Source organism: Procambarus clarkii, chromosome 60, assembly GCF_040958095.1.
Source record: "Procambarus clarkii isolate CNS0578487 chromosome 60, FALCON_Pclarkii_2.0, whole genome shotgun sequence".
NCBI lineage: Eukaryota > Metazoa > Arthropoda > Malacostraca > Decapoda > Cambaridae > Procambarus > Procambarus clarkii.
This window is the reverse complement of record NC_091209.1, coordinates 25,802,707-25,829,227: the sequence shown is the minus strand read 5'-3', so window position 1 is coordinate 25,829,227 and position 26,521 is coordinate 25,802,707. Positions and strand designations below refer to the sequence as shown.

At 45.2% G+C, this 26,521-nt stretch overlaps 1 protein-coding gene across 5 annotated transcripts in view; it reads left to right on the top strand.

Moving 5' to 3' along the window:
* The window catches only part of LOC138349678 (saccharopine dehydrogenase-like oxidoreductase), a 372,908-nt gene that overhangs the window by 15,333 nt on the left and 331,054 nt on the right, over nucleotides 1-26,521 (top strand). The window lies entirely within an intron of this gene.

The following is a 26,521-nucleotide window of genomic DNA, read 5'->3' as shown; positions in this document are numbered from 1 at the left end:
CGATCCCAGGCGTCGGCGAGAAACAATGGGCAGAGTTTCTTTCACCCTATGCCCCTGTTACCTAGCAGTAAAATAGGTACCTGGGTGTTAGTCAGCTGTCACGGGCTGCTTCCTGGGGGGTGGAGGCCTGGTTGAGGACCGGGCCGCGGGGACACTAAAAAAAGCCCCGAAATCATCTCAAGATAACCTCAAGAAGATAACCCAAGGAGGGTCTATGGGTGCCGTTCAACCATTTCTATACTTCAGTTCATTCAGTTGAGGGCATATTGCTCCAGGGAAATGAACTATACCCTCCTTCAACGTATGAGCTCTATTACTCGGCGGCTTTCCCCACGGTTCATATATGTGTACCATTTGGTTCCAAAGAGTTGTCTTAGTTCCAAAAGTTTCCTTTATCCGGCCTTACATGTTCTGTGGCATGAGCGGATCTATTTCTGTTCCTTTTGCTGAATTTGTACCTCACTTATTTGATGGACCTGGCCTCATTTGAATTCAGGTCTGCTGCTGCTTATTGGCTGTGATATGAATTTCCTGATTCATCCTGGCTGGCTGACAACCTGCTACTTTTTCTTGGGGGAGCCCTGTTGGCTTCCCGGAGCTATCCAGCCTGAATGGATATGTATAACTTTCTGGCATCAGTCAGTGTTTGGAGTTCTTGCCTACTGGGAACCACGAGCCAGAACCTGGCCCCCCTCAGAGAGGCACGAGGAGCAATGGCCTATAGAAATCCCCTCTGGGGTTGGGAGCATTCCATGTCTACCATCGACCGGGACAGACACCCAGAAACGTAGGCGCCCCAAAACAAACCCCTATTCTGGTGAAAATATTGCTACCGAAAGCCGAACGAGTGGTCAGAGCTCTCCAAACAAAATTATCAAACCAGCATGGCATCATCACGTCGCTGCACCGCCGTCTGCAGAACCCCCCCCCCCCTCCCTGGGAGGGGGGGAATTGGGAGCCCCAGACCATCCGCGCTGGCGATCCAACCGGCAGTTCTTGGCTGATGTGATTACTGGCCAGTCGAGTGCCTCTGGCTCCAGTTTTGTTTCAGTTCTGTGCCTTGTGGAGTGGGCTGCCTCTACAGGTGGTGTGAGAGCCAGGAGTGAGATTCCACAGTACTCGGGCTGCATGTGCCTAGGGCCCTCTTCCCTAGGGGCCCCTGTAAGTACTGCCCCTTGGGGCTTGGGGCCACCTTCCACAAGTCACCTTGGGATCTACCTCTGCTGTGTCCTTTACTGCTTGGTACTGGGCTGCCCTTGGGGTCAGCTGGGGTTTTGTTGCCCTTGTTTGTTTCTGGGTAGGAGGTAGTTTTCGTCACTGGTAGGGGCACAGAGTACTGCACAGCTAGTTTTCACCAATAATAGTGGCCGGCTCTGTTCTGCCTAGGTACGTTGTCCCCTTGTGGGGTTTTTCTTTTATTTTTGTTTTTGCCTGGTGGGGAGGTCTGCCTTTGTGGTCCCCTTTGCTGTTCTCGTTTATATATATATATATATATATATATATATATATATATATATATATATATTATTAAATATGACCGAAAAAGTAAGATTAATAATTCTAACACGAATTTTCTCAATCTTTCGTACATTACGCTTCACTGTTGGAGGTAAATCAAAAATCAATTCTCCAAAATTCATTTTTATTTCTAGTCTGACGCGACACGGGCGCGTTTCGTAAAACTTATTACATTTTCAAAGACTTTAGTTCACAAATACACAACTGATTAGAACTTACGTATCTCCGATTTTATATCTACATTTGAGTGAGGTGGGAGGGGTGATGTGGCATTAACACAAGACAGAACAAGAGGGGATATTAATAGGGTATTAAAAGTATCAACACAAGACAGAACACAAACAATGGGTATTGAATAGAAGTGTTTGTAGAAAGCCTATTGGTCCATATTTCTTGATGCTTCTATATTGGAGCGGAGTCTTGAGGTGGGTAGAATATAGTTGTGCAATAATTGGCTGTTGATTGCTGGTGTTGACTTCTTGATGTGTAGTGCCTCGCAAACGTCAAGCCGCCTGCTATCGCTGTATCTATCGATGATTTCTGTGTTGTTTACTAGGATTTCTCTGGCGATGGTTTGGTTGTGGGAAGAGATTATATGTTCCTTAATGGAGCCCTTTTGCTTATGCATCGTTAAACGCCTAGAAAGAGATGTTGTTGTCTTGCCTATATACTGGGTTTTTTGGAGCTTACAGTCCCCAAGTGGGCATTTGAAGGCATAGACGACGTTAGTCTCTTTTAAAGCGTTTGTTTTGTGTCTGGAGAGTTTCTCATGAGTAGGCTGGCCGTTTTTCTGGTTTTATAGTAAATCGTCAGTTGTATCCTCTGTTTTTTGTCTGTAGGGATAACGTTTCTATTAACAATATCTTTCAGGACCCTTTCCTCCGTTTTATGAGCTGTGGAAAAGAAGTTCCTGTAAAATAGTCTAATAGGGGGTATAGGTGTTGTGTTAGTTGTCTCTTCAGAGGTTGCATGGCTTTTCACTTTCCTTCTTATGATGTCTTCGATGAAACCATTGGAGAAGCCGTTATTGACTAGGACCTGCCTTACCCTACAGAGTTCTTCGTCGACTTGCTTCCATTCTGAGCTGTGGCTGAGAGCACGGTCGACATATGCGTTAACAACACTCCTCTTGTACCTGTCAGGGCAGTCGCTGTTGGCATTTAGGCACATTCCTATGTTTGTTTCCTTAGTGTAGACTGCAGTGTGGAAACCTCCGCCCTTTTCCATGACTTACATCTAGAAAGGGCAGCTTCCCATCCTTTTCCATCTCGTAAGTGAAACGCAGCACGGAACTCTGCTCAAATGCCTCCTTCAGCTCCTGCAGATGTCTGACATCAGGTACCTGTGTAAAAATGTCGTCAACATACCTGCAGTATATGGCCGGTTTCAAGTTCATGTCGACTAAGACTTTTTGCTCGATGGTACCCATGTAGAAGTTTGCAAACAGGACACCTAGGGGAGAACCCATGGCGACCCCATCTACTTGCTTATACATGTGCCCATCCGGGCTCAAGAAGGGTGCCTCTTTAGTACAAGCTTGGAGTAGTTTCCTCAGAATATTTTCTGGCATGTCAAGAGGAGTACAGGCTGGATCACGATACACTCTGTCGGCTATCATTCCGATTGTCTCGTCCACAGGTACGTTGGTAAACAGCGATTCTACGTCCAACGAGGCTCTTATCCCTGTGGCCCGTGTGCCCCGCAGTAAGTCAACAAATTCCTTTGGAGACTTCAGGCTGAAGGCGCAAGGAACATAAGGAGTCAGCAGGCCGTTGAGTCGCTTCGCCAGTCTGTACGTGGGTGTGGGTATCTGGCTAATGATTGGCCGAAGTGGGTTTCCAGGCTTGTGCGTCTTGACATTTCCATACGCATATCCAGGTTTATATTCCCCAATGATCTTTGGCAGGTGGAGTCCGGATTTCTTGGCGTTCACAGTTTCGATCAGTTTGTTGACCTTTGCTTTTAAGACACAAGACACAAAAGAAGGTCACTACCAAAGATACCTTACAAGCAGAACTTATTGCAGAAGGAGGAAAGAATCGAGGCAACTACAGAAGCACCATACTGTCCCCCGAGCTTAAAGCGGCAGCTAAAAGCCTTCGTGAGAACAAGGAGATAGTTGTCAGGAGAGGTGACAAGTCGCCAATATATGTCATTCTTAAAAAAGACGAATATCTGGCGAAAATGAACATCATACTCTCTGACCAAACTAAGTTCCAAAGGGTAACGAAGGACACTACAGCCGAATTAAAATGGAGTGGATGGAGTGAGGTGGCATTAATAGGGTATTAATTTCATCAACACAAGACAGAACATCCACCTCTTGTTCTGTCTTGTGTTGATGAAATTAATACCCTATTAATTAACACTTTCGCGCTATCCGGACGCATCGGCGCGTCCCGTTTCGTCTAACGCAAACGCATAGTGGACATAAAGTTGAGTCCTCTTTTAAAATATTTGTATAAAATTCAATTTTTATCCGATTTACTTTGGGTTTGTTTCAAACTGCGCGCTATGAGGCTCTCTTTCTCACCACTAGGCTGCATGGTACAATAAGTTCATGAAAGGTGTGGATAACTTCGATCAAATGGTATTTTGTCCCAAACGGGTTGCAGGTGGGTGACTTTAGCCGTTTATACTGGTAATGCTTCCCCCATATCATGTATTATATGCATATGTCTGTTTAGGGAATTTTATTCCGATCAATATACAACCAAAAATAACTGTGTGCAACAAGTATAAACTTGACAAACATAACAAAAGTAAAAATATTTCGTGTGTGTTTGACGCTCACTGATATGTTCCAGCGTTGTTTTATATTTGGCGCTATTCTAACTTACGCTTTGTTGATATTTTTTACCTATGGGCACATAGAACATTCTATTGCGAACACATTGACACAAAAATGAATGACGTACATAGAAAATTAATGTCATGAGAGTGAAATAAGTATAAACTTTCAAAGCGCCGTGCGTCGTCCCGTCACCGATACCGGGTAACAATTTCACCACTTCCCACACTCTTGCGGGCGGGCCGCATCATTATTCTATGCTTATATTCATATCACCGTGTTGGGAATTTCATTGCGAGTCCATTGATACCAAAATTAACGCTGTAGAACAAGTGTGGAGGCGATTACAATCCCAAGAGTAAAAACATTTTGTTGCTGATGGGCGCTCACGGCGAGTCATCTTCGTAGTTATTTATTTGGTGCTGGTATCCCTATACGTTTCGTGACTTTTTTTACTGATGTTCTTCTAGAGAATTTTATTGCGAACACGTTGGTACCAAAATGAAATACGTAGCATGAGAACTAAGGTCAGAAGAGTAAAAAGAGTATACACATTTTTGTTTTTACGCTTAAGCGATAAAAACGCAGCGCGCACATTCGGTTGGCTGAGTGACCTTTGCGGAGAGCGCGAAAGTGTTAATGCCACCTCACCCCATCCACCTCACTCAAATGTAGATATAAACAAAATCGGAGATGCGTAAGTTCTATTCAGTTGTGTATTTGTAAACTAAAGTCTTTGAAAATGTAATAAGTTTTACGAAACGCGCTCGTGTCGCGTCAGACTAGAAATAAAAATGAATTTTGGAGAATTGATTTTTGATTTACCTCCAACAGTGAAAAGAAATGTACGAAAGATTGAGAAAATTCGTGTTAGAATTATTAATCTTAGCAGAAAAAGTTAGGTTAGGTTAGGTAGGTTAGGTAGTCGAAAAACAATTAATTCATGAAAACTTGGCTTATTAGGCAAATTGGGCCTTGCATAGTATGCTGAGAAGTGCGTTCTGGCTACTAGGTACGACATATATATATATAATCACAAAGAACTCTTTGACCCGGCCAGGATTCGAACCCATGCCCTCCAGGATCACCCCTAAACGTACACAGTACCGTGACCACCGCACCAATGATCGTCTATAAGGATTGGTCAGTCATGGGGCTTATTAACTAAGCTCCCTGACTGACCAACCCCCGACGACACTCATGGATCCATTTGGATACATTTTTTCATCAAATTCTGGCGCATGCTTATAGACGATCATTGGTGCGTTGGTCACGGTACTGTGTACGTTTAGGGGTGATCCTGGACGGCATGGGTTCGAATCCTGGCCGGGTCAAAGAGTGTTTTGTGATATATGGCTTGCGCGTTCATGCAGCTTTCTCACACATGTTAGACTCAGTGCGGCCTGTGCATGTTGGCCTCCGAATGCATGATAGAGCTGATAAGTTAGCCAAAGAATCTGCCTTTAAAGGAGCCGTTGAGTGTAACCTTGGATTGTCAATGAGCAATCTGAGAGCAGCAGTACACCGAGAACTTCAACAAGATCTTGTAGATCTGAGGCAAAGTAAAATTGACACCAGTAATTCCATCTATCATCATACTATCATGCAAGTGGAGCCACACATCTATGGATCATCCAATAAAATCAGCAGACTTCTAGATGTTACTACTGCTCGGCTTAGACTCGGTTACAAGTATCACTGGGAATTCTCATTATCTGCTGATGTAGACCTGACCAAATGTAAATTGTGTCAACAAAATTATTCGCACACGCTCCGTCACTATGTGATGGAGTGCAAAAAGATACGTGAATTTAGAGACAATTCTATAACCAATGTTCCAGCGATGTGTCAATATTTCATTCAAAATGATCTGCTACCAGAAATTTTAGCCAAATATCCCCAGTTTGCTAACTGTAGGTAGTAACTAGGTGATTGTAACCTATCCACCGCTGCCCACTGGATGGGGGGCGGTGTGCAGGACAAATATATAAATTTTGACACTAGCTCTCCACATATGTCAGTTGCTTAATTTAGAACCTGTACTTGAGGTCGATCTCGAACCCATTGTTGATGTGATGACTTATATTGAATTTTGTAACTAGCTCATCAAGATTGTAACTTGCTTAGCTAAATGAATTGTGGGGTTCAGTCCCTGAGCCCATTATGTGCCTCTGTAACCCTTTCCACTACCGCCCACAAGATGGGTATGGGGTGCATAATAAATGAACTAAAGTAAAAAAAAACTGTGCATGCGCCAGAATTTGATGAAAAACTGTACCCAAATGGATCCATGAGTGTCGTCGGGGGTTGGTCAGTCAGGGAGCTTAGTTAATAAGCTCCATGACTGACCAATCCTTATAGACGATCATTGGTGCGGTGGTCACGGTACTGTGTACGTTTAGGGGTGATCCTGGATGGCATGGGTTCGAATCCTAGCCGGGTCAAAGAGTTCTTTGTGATATATGGCTTGCGCGTTCATGCAGCTTTCTCACACACACACACACACACACACACACACACACACACACACACACACACACACACACACACACACACACACACACACACACACACACACACAGGATGATAACCTGATAATTGTAAATACCTACAGCCCACCAGCAAGCAACACGTGGACAAAGGAAGAACTGGATGACAAACGAGAGGGCCTCATAATGGTCATGAGAGATATTATTGTACAAGCAGATAAAGATAAATCACGACTGTTGATACTGGGGGACTTCAACTTTAGAGCAATAGACTGGGAGGCCTATGAAGCAAGAACGGAGGACTTTTGGACATGCAGATTTGTGAACCTCATTCTGGAGACATTCTTGTATCAACACATAAAGCAAGCCACAAGAATGAGGGAGGGAGATATACCGTCAGTACTGGATCTAGTATTCACCAGGAAAGAAGAAGAGATTTTTGACATCCAGTACCTTCCTCCCTTGGGAAAGAGTGATCATGTCCTGTTAGACATTAAATATGCTTTAAGATATCATCTAGAAGAAAATGGGGACATTGAAACAGTTGATAAACTCGATTTAAAGAGAGGCAACTATGGGGAACTTCGAAATTTTTTTAATGAGTGTAATTGGACAGAATTGTTGCTAGGCAGGGAAGTAAATGAAATGTATGCCAAATTTTTAAAACTATACGAGGAAGGCACACAAACATTCATACCAAAACAGAGATGCAGGACCAGAAAACAGGATTGGTTCGACAGAAATTGTGAGAGGGCAAGAGACCAAAAGACACAAAAATGGAATCAGTATAGGAAGAGGCCAAACCCCCAAACATACCAGCGATACAAAGATGCGAGAAACAATTATACAGCAGTAAGGAGAGAGGCAGAAAGAAATTTTGAAAAAGGGATTGCGGACAAATGTAAAACAGAACCAGGTCTATTCTATAAATTCATAAACAACAAATTGCAGGTAAAGGATAATATTCAGAGGTTGAAAATGGGAAATAGATTCACGGAAGATGAAAAGGAAATGTGTGAAACACTAAACGAAAAGTTCCAAAGTGTGTTTGTACAAAATGAAATCTTTAGGGAACCAGATACAATAAGAATTCCAGAGAACAACATAGAACACATAGAGGTGTCTAGAGACGAAGTGGAAAAAATGCTCAAGGAGCTCGGTAAGAACAAAGCAGCTGGCCCAGATGGCGTTTCACCATGGGTTCTGAGAGAATGTGCATCTGAGCTCAGCATTCCACTTCACCTGATCTTTCAGGCATCCCTGTGTACAGGAATCGTAGCAGACGGGTGGAAACAGGCTAACATAGTTCCAATCTACAAAAGTGGCAGCAGGGAAGACCCCCTCAATTATAGACCTGTATCATTGACAAGTGTAATAGTGAAAGTATTGGAAAAGCTAATCAAAACTAAATGGGTAGAACACCTGGAGAGAAATGATATAATATCAGACAGACAGTATGGTTTTCGATCAGGAAGATCCTGTGTATCGAATTTACTCAGTTTCTATGATCGAGCCACAGAGATATTACAGGAAAGAGATGGCTGGGTTGACTGCATCTATCTGGACCTAAAAAAGGCTTTCGACAGAGTTCCACATAAGAGGTTGTTCTGGAAACTGGAAAATATTGGAGGGGTGACAGGTAAGCTTCTATCATGGTTGAAAAATTTTCTGACTGATAGAAAAATGAGGGCAGGAATCAGAGGCATTGTATCGGAATGGAGAAATGTCACAAGTGGAGTACCACAGGGTTCAGTTCTTGCACCAGTGATGTTTATTGTGTACATAAATGATCTACCAGTTGGTATACAGAATTATATGAACATGTTTGCTGATGATGCTAAGATAATAGGAAGGATAAGAAATTTAGATGATTGTCATGCCCTTCAAGAAGACCTGGACAAAATAAGTATATGGAGCACCACTTGGCAAATGGAATTTAATGTTAATAAATGTCATGTTATGGAATGTGGAATAGGAGAACATAGACCCCACACAACCTATATATTATGTGAGAAATCTTTAAAGAATTCTGATAAAGAAAGAGATCTAGGAGTGGTTCTAGATAGAAAACTATCACCTGAGGACCACATAAAGAATATTGTGCAAGGAGCCTATGCAATGCTTTCTAACTTCAGAATTGCATTTAAATACATGGATGGCGATATACTAAAGAAATTGTTCATGACTTTTGTTAGGCCAAAGCTAGAATATGCAGCTGTTGTGTGGTGCCCATATCTTAAGAAGCACATCAACAAACTGGAAAAGGTGCAAAGACATGCTACTAAGTGGCTCCCAGAACTGAAGGGCAAGAGCTACGAGGAGAGGTTACAGGCATTAAATATGCCAAAACTAGAAGACAGAAGAAAAAGAGGTGATATGATCACTACGTACAAAATAGTAACAGGAATTGATAAAATCGACAGGGAAGACTTCCTGAGACCTGGAACTTCAAGAACAAGAGGTCATAGATTTAAACTAGCTAAACACAGATGCCGAAGAAATATAAGAAAATTCACCTTCGCAAATAGAGTGGTAGACGGTTGGAACAAGTTAAGTGAGAAGGTGGTGGAGGCCAAGACCGTCAGTAGTTTCAAAGCGTTATATGACAAAGAGTGCTGGGAAGACGGGACACCACGAGCGTAGCTCTCATCCTGTAACTACACTTAGGTAATTACACTTAGGTAATTACACACAAGAAAAAAGGTGACACCCCTAGGGTCAACACTTGCAGCAGAGGAACTCCAGCATATTTCAACAATCCTAAGTATTGTAGTACAGGTTGATGGTAGTGAGTGGTGTCCCAGAGAACATAAAGGTATAGTGCTCTTGAAAAATAGGTGAGATAACAGGAAAGTGCTAAGGGAAGTGAAAAATCGGATGAGAAAAAGTTGCCCTAGTGTTTACAGTGCAGAGAAGAACATTCAAGATGGCCACTGGCAAGGGGAAAAACAAAACAGAGCTTGATTTTGAGGGATTCAATGAAGAAAGCATTGATATTAGTAGTCTACATAACAAGTTGGTAAATTTAGATACTATAGTGAACTCTCATGTAGAAATAATTAGTAAATTGAAAGAAAGTAATGACCATTTGAATAGCAAAGTTTTATGTCTTGAGGGTTTAGTGAAAGACTTGCGCAAGGATAAGAATCAATTGGAAACAAATTGCAAAGCCATGGAAGAAGAAAATAAACTCTTAAAAATAGCTTTGGAAGAAGTTAAAGTAAATTTAAACATAAATGACTACAATAGGTTAGGCAAGGAAATTCAACAGGAGAAACAGCTTTTGTCAGCACAGATGGAGGAAGTTACACAGGGAATAGAACAGTGCAAGAAAGATATGCAACTCACTTATGCACAAGTGGCCAAGGAGAAGGAAAAAATAGAAGAAGCAGTAAAGGAAGTCAAACACTGCAGCAACCAAGATAAAACAAACATTAGGCTAGAAGTGAGGAAAGAATTGGCATCTAACCCGAAGTTGGTGCAAAACACAGTTGATCGGAGTAAGTCCCTGATCATTTTTGGCTGCAAAGAAAAGGCGATAACATCTAGGTCAGAAAGAGCTGTAGAAGAAGCAAAAGTAGTAGATAAAATTGTTGGCCTCGTGGAAGGTCTTACAAACAGAGAGAATGTGTGCGACTACAGGAGAATAGGCAGGTACGTAAAAGGGAAAGATCGACCTTTGAGGATCACCCTAAACGGTGCCAAACAGATGGAAGAAGTACTAAGGAATGCTAGAAAATTGCAAAGGGATGAGGATGGGAAAGGGTGGTCATTAAGACGAGATCTTTCAAAAGAAGATAGAGAGAAGCTGAAACTGAACCTCGCCGAGGCAAAACATTTAAATGAGAGCAGGAATGAAGAAGAAATAAATTCTTTTTTCTACAAAGTGATAGGGGTAGGCAAACCAGTAAAGTGGTACATAAAGGCAAACCAACAAAATCAATAGAGAGAGGGGGAGTGAAGAATAAGGAGAGGGGGAACAAGTTCCTGAAGATTGCATACACCAACATAGATGGAGTGAGATCGAAGATACTGGAGTTAAGTGATGTAATACAGCTGCAGACACCAGACATTGTTGCACTCACGGAGACAAAACTTGAAGATGTAATTTTAAATGAGGTCATATTCCCGAGGGGCTACTCAATTTGGAGACGGGACAGAAAAATTAGGAAAGGCGGTGGCGTTGCTGTGCTGGTAAAAGAACACCTAAAGGTGAAGGAAATAATGACTGCCAATCCACAAGAAGTTGACATAATAGCACTAGAGATCTGCTATGAGGATGATAAACTAATGATGATAAATGCATATAGTCCACCGCCAAGCAGCACATGGTCAAAGGAGGAGCTAGATAGTAAACGTGAAGGTCTTATAACAATAATGAGAGAGATTATAGCGAGAGCGGATAACGATAGATCACGACTGTTGATAGTCGGTGACTTCAACTTGAAATCCATAGACTGGGAAGCATATGAAGCTAAAACAGAAGATTTTTGGACCTGTAAATTTGTAGACCTCATCCTGGAAACATTCTTGTATCAACATGTTAAACAAGCTACGAGGATGAGGGAAGGGGACGTTCCCTCCATGCTAGATTTGATATTTACCAGGAAGGAGGAAGAGATATTTGACATTCAGTACCTTCCTCCCTTGGGTAAAAGTGACCATGTCTTTTTGGGAATAAAGTATGCAATGCGTTATAAGCTGGAAGAAAATAAGGAGGTTGAAGCAGTTGAAAAACCAGACTTCAGGAGAGGACATTATGGTGACCTTAGAAATTTTTTTAGTGAGTATAATTGGACAGACTTGATGCTAGGCAAGGAAGTGAATGAGATGTATGGCAAGTTTTGTGAAATATATGATAAAGGCACAAAAAAATTTATACCAAAACAGAGATGCAGAACTAGGAAACAGGATTGGTTCAATAGAAATTGCGAGAGGGCTAGAGACCGAAAGACACAAAAATGGAATCAATACAGGAAGAGGCCGAACCCCCAAACATACCAGCGAAACAAAGATCCGAGAAACAACTACATGGCAGTGAGGAGAGAGGCAGAAAGAAATTTTGAAAAAGGGATTGCGGACAAATGTAAAACAGAACCAGGTCTATTCTATAAATTCATAAACAACAAATTGCAGGTAAAGGATAATATTCAGAGGTTGAAAATGGGAAATAGATTCACGGAAGATGAAAAGGAAATGTGTGAAACACTAAACGAAAAGTTCCAAAGTGTGTTTGTACAAAATGAAATCTTTAGGGAACCAGATACAATAAGAATTCCAGAGAACAACATAGAACACATAGAGGTGTCTAGAGACGAAGTGGAAAAAATGCTCAAGGAGCTCGGTAAGAACAAAGCAGCTGGCCCAGATGGCGTTTCACCATGGGTTCTGAGAGAATGTGCATCTGAGCTCAGCATTCCACTTCACCTGATCTTTCAGGCATCCCTGTGTACAGGAATCGTAGCAGACGGGTGGAAACAGGCTAACATAGTTCCAATCTACAAAAGTGGCAGCAGGGAAGACCCCCTCAATTATAGACCTGTATCATTGACAAGTGTAATAGTGAAAGTATTGGAAAAACTAATCAAAACTAAATGGGTAGAACACCTAGAGAGAAATGATATAATATCAGACAGACAGTATGGTTTTCGATCTGGAAGATCCTGTGTATCGAATTTACTCAGTTTCTATGATCGAGCCACAGAGATATTACAGGAAAGAGATGGTTGGGTTGACTGCATCTATCTGGACCTAAAAAAGGCTTTCGACAGAGTTCCACATAAGAGGTTGTTCTGGAAACTGGAAAATATTGGAGGGGTGACAGGTAAGCTTCTATCATGGATGAAAAATTTTCTGACTGATAGAAAAATGAGGGCAGTAATCAGAGGCAATGTATCAGAATGGAGAAATGTCACAAGTGGAGTACCACAGGGTTCAGTTCTTGCACCAGTGATGTTTATTGTGTACATAAATGATCTACCAGTTGGTATACAGAATTATATGAACATGTTTGCTGATGATGCTAAGATAATAGGAAGGATAAGAAATTTAGATGACTGTCATGCCCTTCAAAAAGACCTGGACAAAATAAGTATATGGAGCACCACTTGGCAAATGGAATTTAATGTTAATAAATGTCATGTTATGGAATGTGGAATAGGAGAACATAGACCCCACACAACCTATATATTATGTGAGAAATCTTTAAAGAATTCTGATAAAGAAAGAGATCTAGGAGTGGTTCTAGATAGAAAACTATCACCTGAGGACCACATTAAGAATATTGTGCAAGGAGCCTATGCTATGCTTTCTAACTTCAGAATTGCATTTAAATACATGGATGGCGATATACTAAAGAAATTGTTCATGACTTTTGTTAGGCCAAAGCTAGAATATGCAGCTGTTGTGTGGTGCCCATATCTTAAGAAGCACATCAACAAACTGGAAAAGGTGCAAAGACATGCTACTAAGTGGCTCCCAGAACTGAAGGGCAAGAGCTACGAGGAGAGGTTAGAAGCATTAAATATGCCAAAACTAGAAGACAGAAGAAAAAGAGGTGATATGATCACTACATACAAAATAGTAACAGGAATTGATAAAATCGACAGGGAAGACTTCCTGAGACCTGGAATTTCAAGAACAAGAGGTCATAGATTTAAACTAGCTAAACACAGATGCCGAAGAAATATAAGAAAATTCACCTTCGCAAATAGAGTGGTAGACGGTCGGAACAAGTTAAGTGAGAAGGTGGTGGAGGCCAAGACCGTCAGTAGTTTCAAAGCGTTATATGACAAAGAGTGCTGGGAAGACGGGACACCACGAGCGTAGCTCTCATCCTGTAACTACACTTAGGTAATTACACTTAGGTAATTACACACACAGACATATATATATATATATATATATATATATATATATGTATATATATATATATATATATATATATATATATATATATATATATATATATATATATATATGTATATATATATATATATATATATATATATATATATATATATATATATATATATATATATATATATATATATATATATGCGAACAAGCCTGAATGGTCCCCAGGACTATATGCGAATGAAAACTCACACCCCAGAAGTGACTCGAACCCATACTCCCAGAAGCAACGCAACTGGTAACTACAGGGCGCCTTAATCCGCTTGACCATCACGGCCGTCAAAAGGAAGTGATAGCCGAGGCTATTTGAGCCACTTCCCCGACGGCAACTCGGATGGTAATCTTGGGCATAGCATTTCACCAAATCACCTCATTCTTTGGGGCACACGTGAGGAACACAAATGCGAACAAGCCTGAATGGTCCCCAGGACTATATGCGAATGAAAACTCACACCCCAGAAGTGACTCGAACCCATACTCCCAGAAGCAACGCAACTGGTAACTACAGGGCGCCTTAATCCGCTTGACCATCACGGCCGTCAAAAGGAAGTGATAGCCGAGGCTATTTGAGCCACTTCCCCGACGGCAACTCGGATGGTAATCTTGGGCATAGCATTTCACCAAATCACCTCATTCTTTGGGGCACACGTGAGGAACACAAATGCGAACAAGCCTGAATGGTCCCCAGGACTATATGCGAATGAAAACTCACACCCCAGAAGTGACTCGAACCCATACTCCCAGAAGCAACGCAACTGGTAACTACAGGGCGCCTTAATCCGCTTGACCATCACGGCCGTCAAAAGGAAGTGATAGCCGAGGCTATTTGAGCCACTTCCCCGACGGCAACTCGGATGGTAATCTTGGGCATAGCATTTCACCAAATCACCTCATTCTTTGGGGCACACGTGAGGAACACAAATGCGAACAAGCCTGAATGGTCCCCAGGACTATATGCGAATGAAAACTCACACCCCAGAAGTGACTCGAACCCATACTCCCAGAAGCAACGCAACTGGTAACTACAGGGCGCCTTAATCCGCTTGACCATCACGGCCGTCAAAAGGAAGTGATAGCCGAGGCTATTTGAGCCACTTCCCCGACGGCAACTCGGATGGTAATCTTGGGCATAGCATTTCACCAAATCACCTCATTCTTTGGGGCACACGTGAGGAACACAAATGCGAACAAGCCTGAATGGTCCCCAGGACTATATGCGAATGAAAACTCACACCCCAGAAGTGACTCGAACCCATACTCCCAGAAGCAACGCAACTGGTAACTACAGGGCGCCTTAATCCGCTTGACCATCACGGCCGTCAAAAGGAAGTGATAGCCGAGGCTATTTGAGCCACTTCCCCGACGGCAACTCGGATGGTAATCTTGGGCATAGCATTTCACCAAATCACCTCATTCTTTGGGGCACACGTGAGGAACACAAATGCGAACAAGCCTGAATGGTCCCCAGGACTATATGCGAATGAAAACTCACACCCCAGAAGTGACTCGAACCCATACTCCCAGAAGCAACGCAACTGGTAACTACAGGGCGCCTTAATCCGCTTGACCATCACGGCCGTCAAAAGGAAGTGATAGCCGAGGCTATTTGAGCCACTTCCCCGACGGCAACTCGGATGGTAATCTTGGGCATAGCATTTCACCAAATCACCTCATTCTTTGGGGCACACGTGAGGAACACAAATGCGAACAAGCCTGAATGGTCCCCAGGACTATATGCGAATGAAAACTCACACCCCAGAAGTGACTCGAACCCATACTCCCAGAAGCAACGCAACTGGTAACTACAGGGCGCCTTAATCCGCTTGACCATCACGGCCGTCAAAAGGAAGTGATAGCCGAGGCTATTTGAGCCACTTCCCCGACGGCAACTCGGATGGTAATCTTGGGCATAGCATTTCACCAAATCACCTCATTCTTTGGGGCACACGTGAGGAACACAAATGCGAACAAGCCTGAATGGTCCCCAGGACTATATGCGAATGAAAACTCACACCCCAGAAGTGACTCGAACCCATACTCCCAGAAGCAACGCAACTGGTAACTACAGGGCGCCTTAATCCGCTTGACCATCACGGCCGTCAAAAGGAAGTGATAGCCGAGGCTATTTGAGCCACTTCCCCGACGGCAACTCGGATGGTAATCTTGGGCATAGCATTTCACCAAATCACCTCATTCTTTGGGGCACACGTGAGGAACACAAATGCGAACAAGCCTGAATGGTCCCCAGGACTATATGCGAATGAAAACTCACACCCCAGAAGTGACTCGAACCCATACTCCCAGAAGCAACGCAACTGGTAACTACAGGGCGCCTTAATCCGCTTGACCATCACGGCCGTCAAAAGGAAGTGATAGCCGAGGCTATTTGAGCCACTTCCCCGACGGCAACTCGGATGGTAATCTTGGGCATAGCATTTCACCAAATCACCTCATTCTTTGGGGCACACGTGAGGAACACAAATGCGAACAAGCCTGAATGGTCCCCAGGACTATATGCGAATGAAAACTCACACCCCAGAAGTGACTCGAACCCATACTCCCAGAAGCAACGCAACTGGTAACTACAGGGCGCCTTAATCCGCTTGACCATCACGGCCGTCAAAAGGAAGTGATAGCCGAGGCTATTTGAGCCACTTCCCCGACGGCAACTCGGATGGTAATCTTGGGCATAGCATTTCACCAAATCACCTCATTCTTTGGGGCACACGTGAGGAACACAAATGCGAACAAGCCTGAATGGTCCCCAGGACTATATGCGAATGAAAACTCACACCCCAGAAGTGACTCGAACCCATACTCCCAGAAGCAACGCAACTGGTAACTACAGGGCGCCTTAATCCGCTTGACCATCACGGCCGTCAAAAGGAAGTGATAGCCGAGGCTATTTGAGCCACTTCCCCGACGGCAACTCGGATGGTAATCTTGGGCATAGCATTTCACCAAATCACCTCATTCTTTGGGGCACACGTGAGGAACACAAATGCGAACAAGCCTGAATGGTCCCCAGGACTATATGCGAATGAAAACTCACACCCCAGAAGTGACTCGAACCCATACTCCCAGAAGCAACGCAACTGGTAACTACAGGGCGCCTTAATCCTAATTAAGACGGCCGTGATGGTCAAGCGGATTAAGGCGCCCTGTAGTTACCAGTTGCGTTGCTTCTGGGAGTATGGGTTCGAGTCACTTCTGGGGTGTGAGTTTTCATTCGCATATAGTCCTGGGGACCATTCAGGCTTGTTCGCATTTGTGTTCCTCACGTGTGCCCCAAAGAATGAGGTGATTTGGTGAAATGCTATGCCCAAGATTACCATCCGAGTTGCCGTCGGGGAAGTGGCTCAAATAGCCTCGGCTATCACTTCCTTTTGACGGCCGTGATGGTCAAGCGGATTAAGGCGCCCTGTAGTTACCAGTTGCGTTGCTTCTGGGAGTATGGGTTCGAGTCACTTCTGGGGTGTGAGTTTTCATTCGCATATAGTCCTGGGGACCATTCAGGCTTGTTCGCATTTGTGTTCCTCACGTGTGCCCCAAAGAATGAGGTGATTTGGTGAAATGCTATGCCCAAGATTACCATCCGAGTTGCCGTCGGGGAAGTGGCTCAAATAGCCTCGGCTATCACTTCCTTTTGACGGCCGTGATGGTCAAGCGGATTAAGGCGCCCTGTAGTTACCAGTTGCGTTGCTTCTGGGAGTATGGGTTCGAGTCACTTCTGGGGTGTGAGTTTTCATTCGCATATAGTCCTGGGGACCATTCAGGCTTGTTCGCATTTGTGTTCCTCACGTGTGCCCCAAAGAATGAGGTGATTTGGTGAAATGCTATGCCCAAGATTACCATCCGAGTTGCCGTCGGGGAAGTGGCTCAAATAGCCTCGGCTATCACTTCCTTTTGACGGCCGTGATGGTCAAGCGGATTAAGGCGCCCTGTAGTTACCAGTTGCGTTGCTTCTGGGAGTATGGGTTCGAGTCACTTCTGGGGTGTGAGTTTTCATTCGCATATAGTCCTGGGGACCATTCAGGCTTGTTCGCATTTGTGTTCCTCACGTGTGCCCCAAAGAATGAGGTGATTTGGTGAAATGCTATGCCCAAGATTACCATCCGAGTTGCCGTCGGGGAAGTGGCTCAAATAGCCTCGGCTATCACTTCCTTTTGACGGCCGTGATGGTCAAGCGGATTAAGGCGCCCTGTAGTTACCAGTTGCGTTGCTTCTGGGAGTATGGGTTCGAGTCACTTCTGGGGTGTGAGTTTTCATTCGCATATAGTCCTGGGGACCATTCAGGCTTGTTCGCATTTGTGTTCCTCACGTGTGCCCCAAAGAATGAGGTGATTTGGTGAAATGCTATGCCCAAGATTACCATCCGAGTTGCCGTCGGGGAAGTGGCTCAAATAGCCTCGGCTATCACTTCCTTTTGACGGCCGTGATGGTCAAGCGGATTAAGGCGCCCTGTAGTTACCAGTTGCGTTGCTTCTGGGAGTATGGGTTCGAGTCACTTCTGGGGTGTGAGTTTTCATTCGCATATAGTCCTGGGGACCATTCAGGCTTGTTCGCATTTGTGTTCCTCACGTGTGCCCCAAAGAATGAGGTGATTTGGTGAAATGCTATGCCCAAGATTACCATCCGAGTTGCCGTCGGGGAAGTGGCTCAAATAGCCTCGGCTATCACTTCCTTTTGACGGCCGTGATGGTCAAGCGGATTAAGGCGCCCTGTAGTTACCAGTTGCGTTGCTTCTGGGAGTATGGGTTCGAGTCACTTCTGGGGTGTGAGTTTTCATTCGCATATAGTCCTGGGGACCATTCAGGCTTGTTCGCATTTGTGTTCCTCACGTGTGCCCCAAAGAATGAGGTGATTTGGTGAAATGCTATGCCCAAGATTACCATCCGAGTTGCCGTCGGGGAAGTGGCTCAAATAGCCTCGGCTATCACTTCCTTTTGACGGCCGTGATGGTCAAGCGGATTAAGGCGCCCTGTAGTTACCAGTTGCGTTGCTTCTGGGAGTATGGGTTCGAGTCACTTCTGGGGTGTGAGTTTTCATTCGCATATAGTCCTGGGGACCATTCAGGCTTGTTCGCATTTGTGTTCCTCACGTGTGCCCCAAAGAATGAGGTGATTTGGTGAAATGCTATGCCCAAGATTACCATCCGAGTTGCCGTCGGGGAAGTGGCTCAAATAGCCTCGGCTATCACTTCCTTTTGACGGCCGTGATGGTCAAGCGGATTAAGGCGCCCTGTAGTTACCAGTTGCGTTGCTTCTGGGAGTATGGGTTCGAGTCACTTCTGGGGTGTGAGTTTTCATTCGCATATAGTCCTGGGGACCATTCAGGCTTGTTCGCATTTGTGTTCCTCACGTGTGCCCCAAAGAATGAGGTGATTTGGTGAAATGCTATGCCCAAGATTACCATCCGAGTTGCCGTCGGGGAAGTGGCTCAAATAGCCTCGGCTATCACTTCCTTTTGACGGCCGTGATGGTCAAGCGGATTAAGGCGCCCTGTAGTTACCAGTTGCGTTGCTTCTGGGAGTATGGGTTCGAGTCACTTCTGGGGTGTGAGTTTTCATTCGCATATAGTCCTGGGGACCATTCAGGCTTGTTCGCATTTGTGTTCCTCACGTGTGCCCCAAAGAATGAGGTGATTTGGTGAAATGCTATGCCCAAGATTACCATCCGAGTTGCCGTCGGGGAAGTGGCTCAAATAGCCTCGGCTATCACTTCCTTTTGACGGCCGTGATGGTCAAGCGGATTAAGGCGCCCTGTAGTTACCAGTTGCGTTGCTTCTGGGAGTATGGGTTCGAGTCACTTCTGGGGTGTGAGTTTTCATTCATATATATATATATATATATATATGTCGTACCTAGTAGCCAGAACGCACTTTTTGGCCTACTATGCAAGGCCCGATTTGCCTAATAAGCCAAGTTTTTCTGAATTAATATATTTTCTCAAATTTTTTTCTTATGAAATGATAAAGCTACCCATTTCATTATGTATGAGGTCAATTTTTTTTATTGGAATTGAAATTAACGTAGATATTTGACCGAACCTAACCAACCCTACCTAACCTATCTTTATTGGTTAGGTTAGGTTAGGTAGCGGAAAAAGTTAGGTTAGGTTAGGTTAGGTAGGTTAGGTAGTCGAAAAACAAATAATTCATGAAAACTTGACTTATTAGGCAAATTGGGCCTTGCATAGTAGGCTGAGAAGTGCGTTCTGGCTACTAGGTACGACATATATATATATATATATATATATATATATATATATATATATATGTCGTACCTAGTAGCCAGAACTCACTTCTCAGCCTACTATGCAAGGCCCGATTTGCCTAATAAGCCAAGTTTTCCTCAATTAATATATTTTCTCTAATTTTTTTTCTTATAAAATGATAAAGCTACCAATTTCATTAGGTATGAGGTCAATTTTTTTTTATTGGAGTTAAAATTAACGTAGATATATGACCGAACCTAACCAACCCTACCTAACCTAACCTAACCAATCTTTATAGGTTAGGTTAGGTAGCCAAAAAAAGCTAGGTTAGGTTAGGCAGCCAAAAAAAGCTAGGTTAGGTTAGGTAGGTTAGGTAGACGAAAAAACATTAATTCATGAAAACTTGGCTTATTAGGCAAATCGGGCCTTGCATAGTAGGCTGAGAAGTGAGTTCTGGCTACTAGGTACGACATATATATATATATATATATATATATATATATATATATATATATATATATATATATATATATATATATATATATATATATATATATATATATATATATCTCCCCACGTGCTACAGTGGGGACTCTAAGCTTCTTTTTGGGGAGCATGAAATAAACTCCTGTGAAGGTGTCCAACAAGGTGACCCCTTAGCCCCCCTCCTTTTCTGCCTAGCTATCAAAGAGGTCACTGATAGTCTGACAAGCGAGCTAAACATCTGGTACCTGGATGATGGCACTCTAGCTGGAACTCTGGAAACCATTTTGGAGGATATAAGGAAAATCCAGGAGCAGGGAGCAGCCTTAGGCCTCATTCTCAATGCATCCAAATGTGAAATAATCTCCCGCAACCCAGACATCACTGGGCAAATACAAAATGTTCTTCCAGACATTCTTGTTGTCGAGCCACCGGACTGCACTCTCCTGGGTGCCCCCATTGGCCCACGAGCAATTGAGGAGGTCCTGGTTTCAAAAATCACTGACCTAAAGAGAATGCAGGACAGGATTGACAAGATTGATGCCCATGATGCTCTCTTTCTCCTTACAAGATGCCTGTCTCTCCCTAAGTTGACCTACTTTCTGAGATGTTCTCCATCCTACAGCAGCTCTAAGTTAAATGTGTATGACACCCTTCTAAGGTCCATGCTGGTGAAAGTCCTGAACCTGCCATTGGACGACTCTCAGTGGGAGCAAGCAACCCTTCCTGTAAGACTCGGCGGCCTTGGTGTCCGCATAGCCTCCCAAATTGCTCTACCAGCCTTCCTTTCCTCCTCTCATGCATCGCACGACCTCATCAGAGATATTTTACCTGCAACCCTGAGAGATTCAGCAGGAATACACGATCCTGCTTTCACTGAATGTTCAAATCAGTGGGATGTTCTTGCAGCCCCAGCAACCATTATAGAGCCAACAAAACAACACAAACAGTCCGGCTGGGACCACCCTCTAGTGGAAAAAGTAGCTGATGCCATGCTCAGCGTCGCAACATCAGACAAGGAGAAAGCCCGCCTCAGAGCAGTGCGTGCCCCCCATGCAGGAGACTTCCTCCTGGCAGTACCCATGTCAGCAATGGGCACGCGCCTAGATCCAGAATCCCTTCGTGTAGCAGTGGCCCTCCGCCTTGGTGCCCCAATTCACACTGAATACAAGTGTATTTGCAACAGGGTGGAAGCAGACCAATACGGACTGCATGGGTTGCATTGTGGAAGCACAAAGGGCTGGCATGCAAGACACAATGAGGTCAATGACATCATCAAGAGAAGCCTCGTCTCAGCTGGGTGCCCAGCGGAGAGAGAACCTCGCATCCTAGGAGTCCAAAACCCGGATTTCCCCGCACTTCGCCCTGATGGCATCACCATATACCCATGGAAGGAGGGTAGACAGTTGGTGTGGGACTACACATGTGTATCCACCCTGGCTGACACCTATGTACACTTCGGAGCTGATCAAGCAGGTGGGGCGGCCAACCACAGGGAAACAGCAAAATCACTCAAGTACAGGCGACTGGAAGGTCAATACCTCTTTGTTCCCATAGCGTCTGAGACGCATGGCCCCTGGGGCAAGAGTGCCTTGGGATTTCTCAAGGAATTGGGTTCCAAGCTCATTGACGTCACCAGAGACCCAAGGGCTTCCAGTTTTTTATTTCAGCGTCTCACTGTGGCGATCCAGAGGGGAAATGCTTGCTGCGTCCTCGGTTCCTGTCCAGAAGCGGAGGAGCTTCAAGAGATCCATAACCTTTAGGCATTTGTCTTGTATGTTTTGTAACCTTTAAATACACAATAAAGGAAAAAAAAAAAAAAGGGAAGGGGGTGGTAGGAGAAAAGCACACAGAAACTGTATTGGAGGGGACCTACATTCCCTCCAATGCGTTATGTGTGGTTTCCTCCGAGGCTATGGGTCCCCCTTCTTCCAGCCAGAGGTGGTACTCCCTTCTCTATTTAAAAAAAAAAAAAAAAAAAAAAATATATATATATATATATATATATAATATATATATATATAATATATATATATATATAATATATATATATATATAATATATATATATATATAATATATATATATATATATATATATATATATATATATATAATATATATATATATATATATATATATATATATATATATATATATATGTCGTACCTAATAGCCAGAACGCACTTCTCAGCCTACTATTCAAGGCCCGATTTGCCTAATAAGCCAAGTTTTCATGAATTAATGTTTTTTCGTCTACCTAACCTACCTAACCTAACCTAACCTAGCTTTTTTTGGCTACCTAACCTAACCTTACCTATAAATATAGGTTAGGTTAGGTTAGGTAGGGTTGGTTAGGTTCGGTCATATATCTACGTTAATTTTAACTCCAATAAAAAAAAATTGACCTCATACATAGAGAAAAGGGTAGCTTTATCATTTCATAAGAAAAAAATTATAGTAAATATATTAATTCAGGAAAACTTTGCTTATTAGGCAAATTGGGCCTTGAATAGTAGGCTGAGAAGTGAGTTCTGGCTACTAGGTACGACCCCCCTCCCCGCTCAGCTCGTTGTCGCCGTCTGGGGGCTTAGTGGGCGGCTGCCGGAGTGTGATGCTCCTTGGGACAGTCCTCTGTCCTTTTCTAGCCTTGTGCTCCTGCTGCCGTCCTCTCCAATTCTGCTGGGCATCTTTTCCTTTTCCTTCTGTTTCGTTTTTCTCCCCCCTCTTCTCCTATCTGCTTGCCGTTTCCTGCCGACCTTTTGCTCGTTCTGGTTCTTCCCTTGGACTTCTTCTACTTTGATGCCCGGGTGCTTGAGGAGGCATACTCTTGCACCCGTAGAACTGCGGTACCCGACGTCGAGAGCGAGGGGAACCTTTTATTGTCAATCCCCACTTCGTCACTGAACCCGATCTCGACGGACTGTCGGTTTCTTAAGGTGGCGTTTGTGGGGCGTATACTCACGACGCACCCCTAGGAGGCCCCGACAAGATCGGCGATAGCTTCTTGTTGGGTGTCCTGCCTCTAATTGTGGCTCCATGGTGGGTGTGGGGGCACATTCGTGAGTGAATTCGTAATTTCGTCAAGATGATAACCCCTGTTTCGGCTGTTTCTGGCTTACCTTTTCAGGCTCGTGGGGTGGGCGACCAAGCCCCCGAGTCGGTCCGTATTGGAAGACCGGGCTCTGTAGCCTCCGCTGCATTGGGCCCCGACCATGCTCCTCCTTTGGCCTCTCTGACTCCTTCCCCTGGCTCCCCTCCCTCCTCTGTGGTTGGGTCGAGCCCCAAGCCCCCAGTGGTGACTACCTCGTCCCCTGGCGCGGCTCCTTCTCTAGTTGTTACTACTGCGCCTTTTAACCCCTCTCTCTCTGGGGGTTCTCACCGCCGTTCTCGTCACGGCCGCCCTCGCTCGATTCCTTCCAGTTCTGCTACCTATCAAGCCTTGTTTGGTCCCGCTTCGTGGGCCAAATATTTTGATCTCCTCCCTCTTGATTCTGCGCCTCCTGACGATTTCTCCCTTCATCGCCATCTCATTGATTCCGTGGATGCCTCCATTACTTTTAACCCCACTCGTCTCGGTACGCGTGTCGTTGCTGCTCCTTCTCAGGATGCTGCTTCCCGCTTGGCTGCCTTATCCTGCCTTGGCGAGACCCCCGTTCGGGTCTCGAAGAACGTCCAGTTGAATGCCAGTGTTGGCACTATTTTGCTCCCGCCCCATGTTGCGACCGGTGTTCGGGACCTACGCGACTGCCACGACGATATTCGACATATCCTCGCTGCCCAGGGCCATTCTATTCTCCAGGTGGACATGTTTACTCGTCCCCCTCGTGGTAGTCGCCGTCAACCCCTCCGGGTTGTGAAGATTACCTTTGATGGTAGGACCCTTCCACCCTCTGTCATTCTTGCTGGTGCCAGGTGCTCTGTCCAGGAGTACATTCCTTCTCCTCGGCTCTGCAACAAGTGCTGGAGGTTTGGGCATGGTGCCCTCCGCTGCTCCGGGACTGTCTCTCTCTGTCCTTTGTGTGGTGGCGAAGGTCACTCTAAGTCGGAGTGCGCTTCTCCCCAGGCTCGTTGCCTCAACTGCGGTGAGGCCCATCCTACCTTCTCCCGTGCGTGTGTCCATTACAAGCTTGAGGCAGCCGTCCTCAACTTGAAGCACCGGGAGCGTTTATCTTTTCCTGAGGCGAGGCGCCAGGTTCGCCGGCTCCCGCCTTATGCTAATATCTCTTATGCTCGCGTGTTGCGCTCTTCCTCTCCTCGTCCTTCCCGCCTTCCTCAGACTCTCAACCGTTTCCAGGCCTTGGACCCTGATGCGCCCACTGCCCCCTCCTCTGTCCCTTTGGGTTCTCTCCCGAAGGATCCTCCTCCTGGTCCTCTGTCTGGGGTTCCCCTTCCTTCTACCCGGTCTGTCGTGTCTTCTGTGTCTCCTTCCTCGTCCCCCTCCGATCCTCCTTCCCATCCTCTTCCTCCATCTATCGGCTCTCCCCGCCGCCTGTCGGTGCGGGCGGATGTCCATCGCTCTCCTAACGGCCGTCGTGTGTGCTCTCGTTCGGCTTCTCCTGTTGAGACACTGGAATCCGTTGCCCGGTACGTAGTTGCTGGGACACCGGTCTCTTTAAGTCAGAAGCGTAAGCCTGGCTCCTCTCCTTCCTCTTCCCCGGCGGGTAAGAAGGCTTCGCTTTCTTCCTCAGCTCCTCCTTCTGGCTCTGTTGCTCCTTCCACTCCCGTTTCAGTGCTTGCGCCCCCTGTTCCTGCTATGGAGGTTTCTTTGGCCCCTGCTTCCCTTTCGGTTGCTGCTCTTGCTGGGGTGCGCTCCTCTCTTTCTACTCCCCCTCTTCCTGCTGCTGTCCTTGACTGCTCCTCTCCGTTGTCTCCTCCTCCTCCTCCTCCTCCTCCTCCGGGCCCTGCCCGCCCACCTCTGATCTGTTCTCCCGTTTCCTTCCCTCCGTCTTTGCTCAGTTTACCCATGCCCCCTAACCCTGACTTTGCTGACCCTGATCCCGACCCTGATATTCTTTAACGTGCTCTGTTGGTCTTTCGCCTTTGTTTCTTCCTTGTTCTCTGTTTTTGTCCTTTCTCTTCTCGTCGTTGTCCATTCTTCAATGGAACGTTCGAGGTTATTACGCCAATTTCCTCGAACTCCAACTTCTGGTTTCGCGGTTTTCGCCCCTTTGTGTCTGTCTCCAGGAGCCGATGCTTGGTGCTCGTCCTGGTCGTTTTCGTGGCTATTCCTTTCTCTCCCCCCCCCCAGCCATTGCTGGGGCTTCTAATTCTTCTGCTCTCTTGATTCGGGCTGATGTTCCCTTTGTTCCTTTACTTTTTCCTTCACCTCTCCATTGTTCTGCTGCTCGTATCTTTGTGGGGAAATGGTACACAGTTTGTTCCATTTATCTCTCCCCGGGTGTCCCGCTCTCTCTTCCTGATTTGAAACACCTCCTAGACTCCTTGCCGGAGCCTGTGCTCCTGCTGGGTGACTTCAATTGTCGTCATTCTCTTTGGGGTGACGTTCTGACGAATACCCGGGGTCGCCTCCTTGAGCCGTTTCTCCTCTCTTCTTCCCTGTCTCTTCTGAATTCTGGTGAGCCCACTCATTTGGACTCTCGAACTCGCACCCTTTCTTGTCTTGATCTTTCTCTCTGCTCTTCTTCTCTTTACTTAGATTTCACATGGCAGGTTCTTGATGACCTCCATGGAAGTGATCATTTCCCCATCCTTGTTTCCTTTTTCTCTTTTCGCCCTTCCCTCTCTTTCCCTAGGTGGCAGTTTGCTAAGGCGGACTGGACCCTGTTTTCCCTCAGTGCTACTCTCTCTGACCTCTCCCTTCTGCCCCTCTCTCGCGCTCTCCTCCTTTTTCATGACACTGTCTTCGACGCTGCCCTCCGCTCTATTCCTCGCTCTTCCTCTCGGGGTCCACGGAAGTGCGTTCCCTGGTGGAATGCGGACTGTGCTCGGGCTGTCCGCTGTAAGCGTGCAGCCTGGAAGAAGCACCGCCATAGGCAGACGACCGATTCTTTTCTTTTCTTTCGGAAAGCGAGTGCGGTGGCCCGTAGGGCCATCCGTACGGCTAAACGTGAATGTTGGGCATCTTATGTCTCGACAATTACGTCCGAAA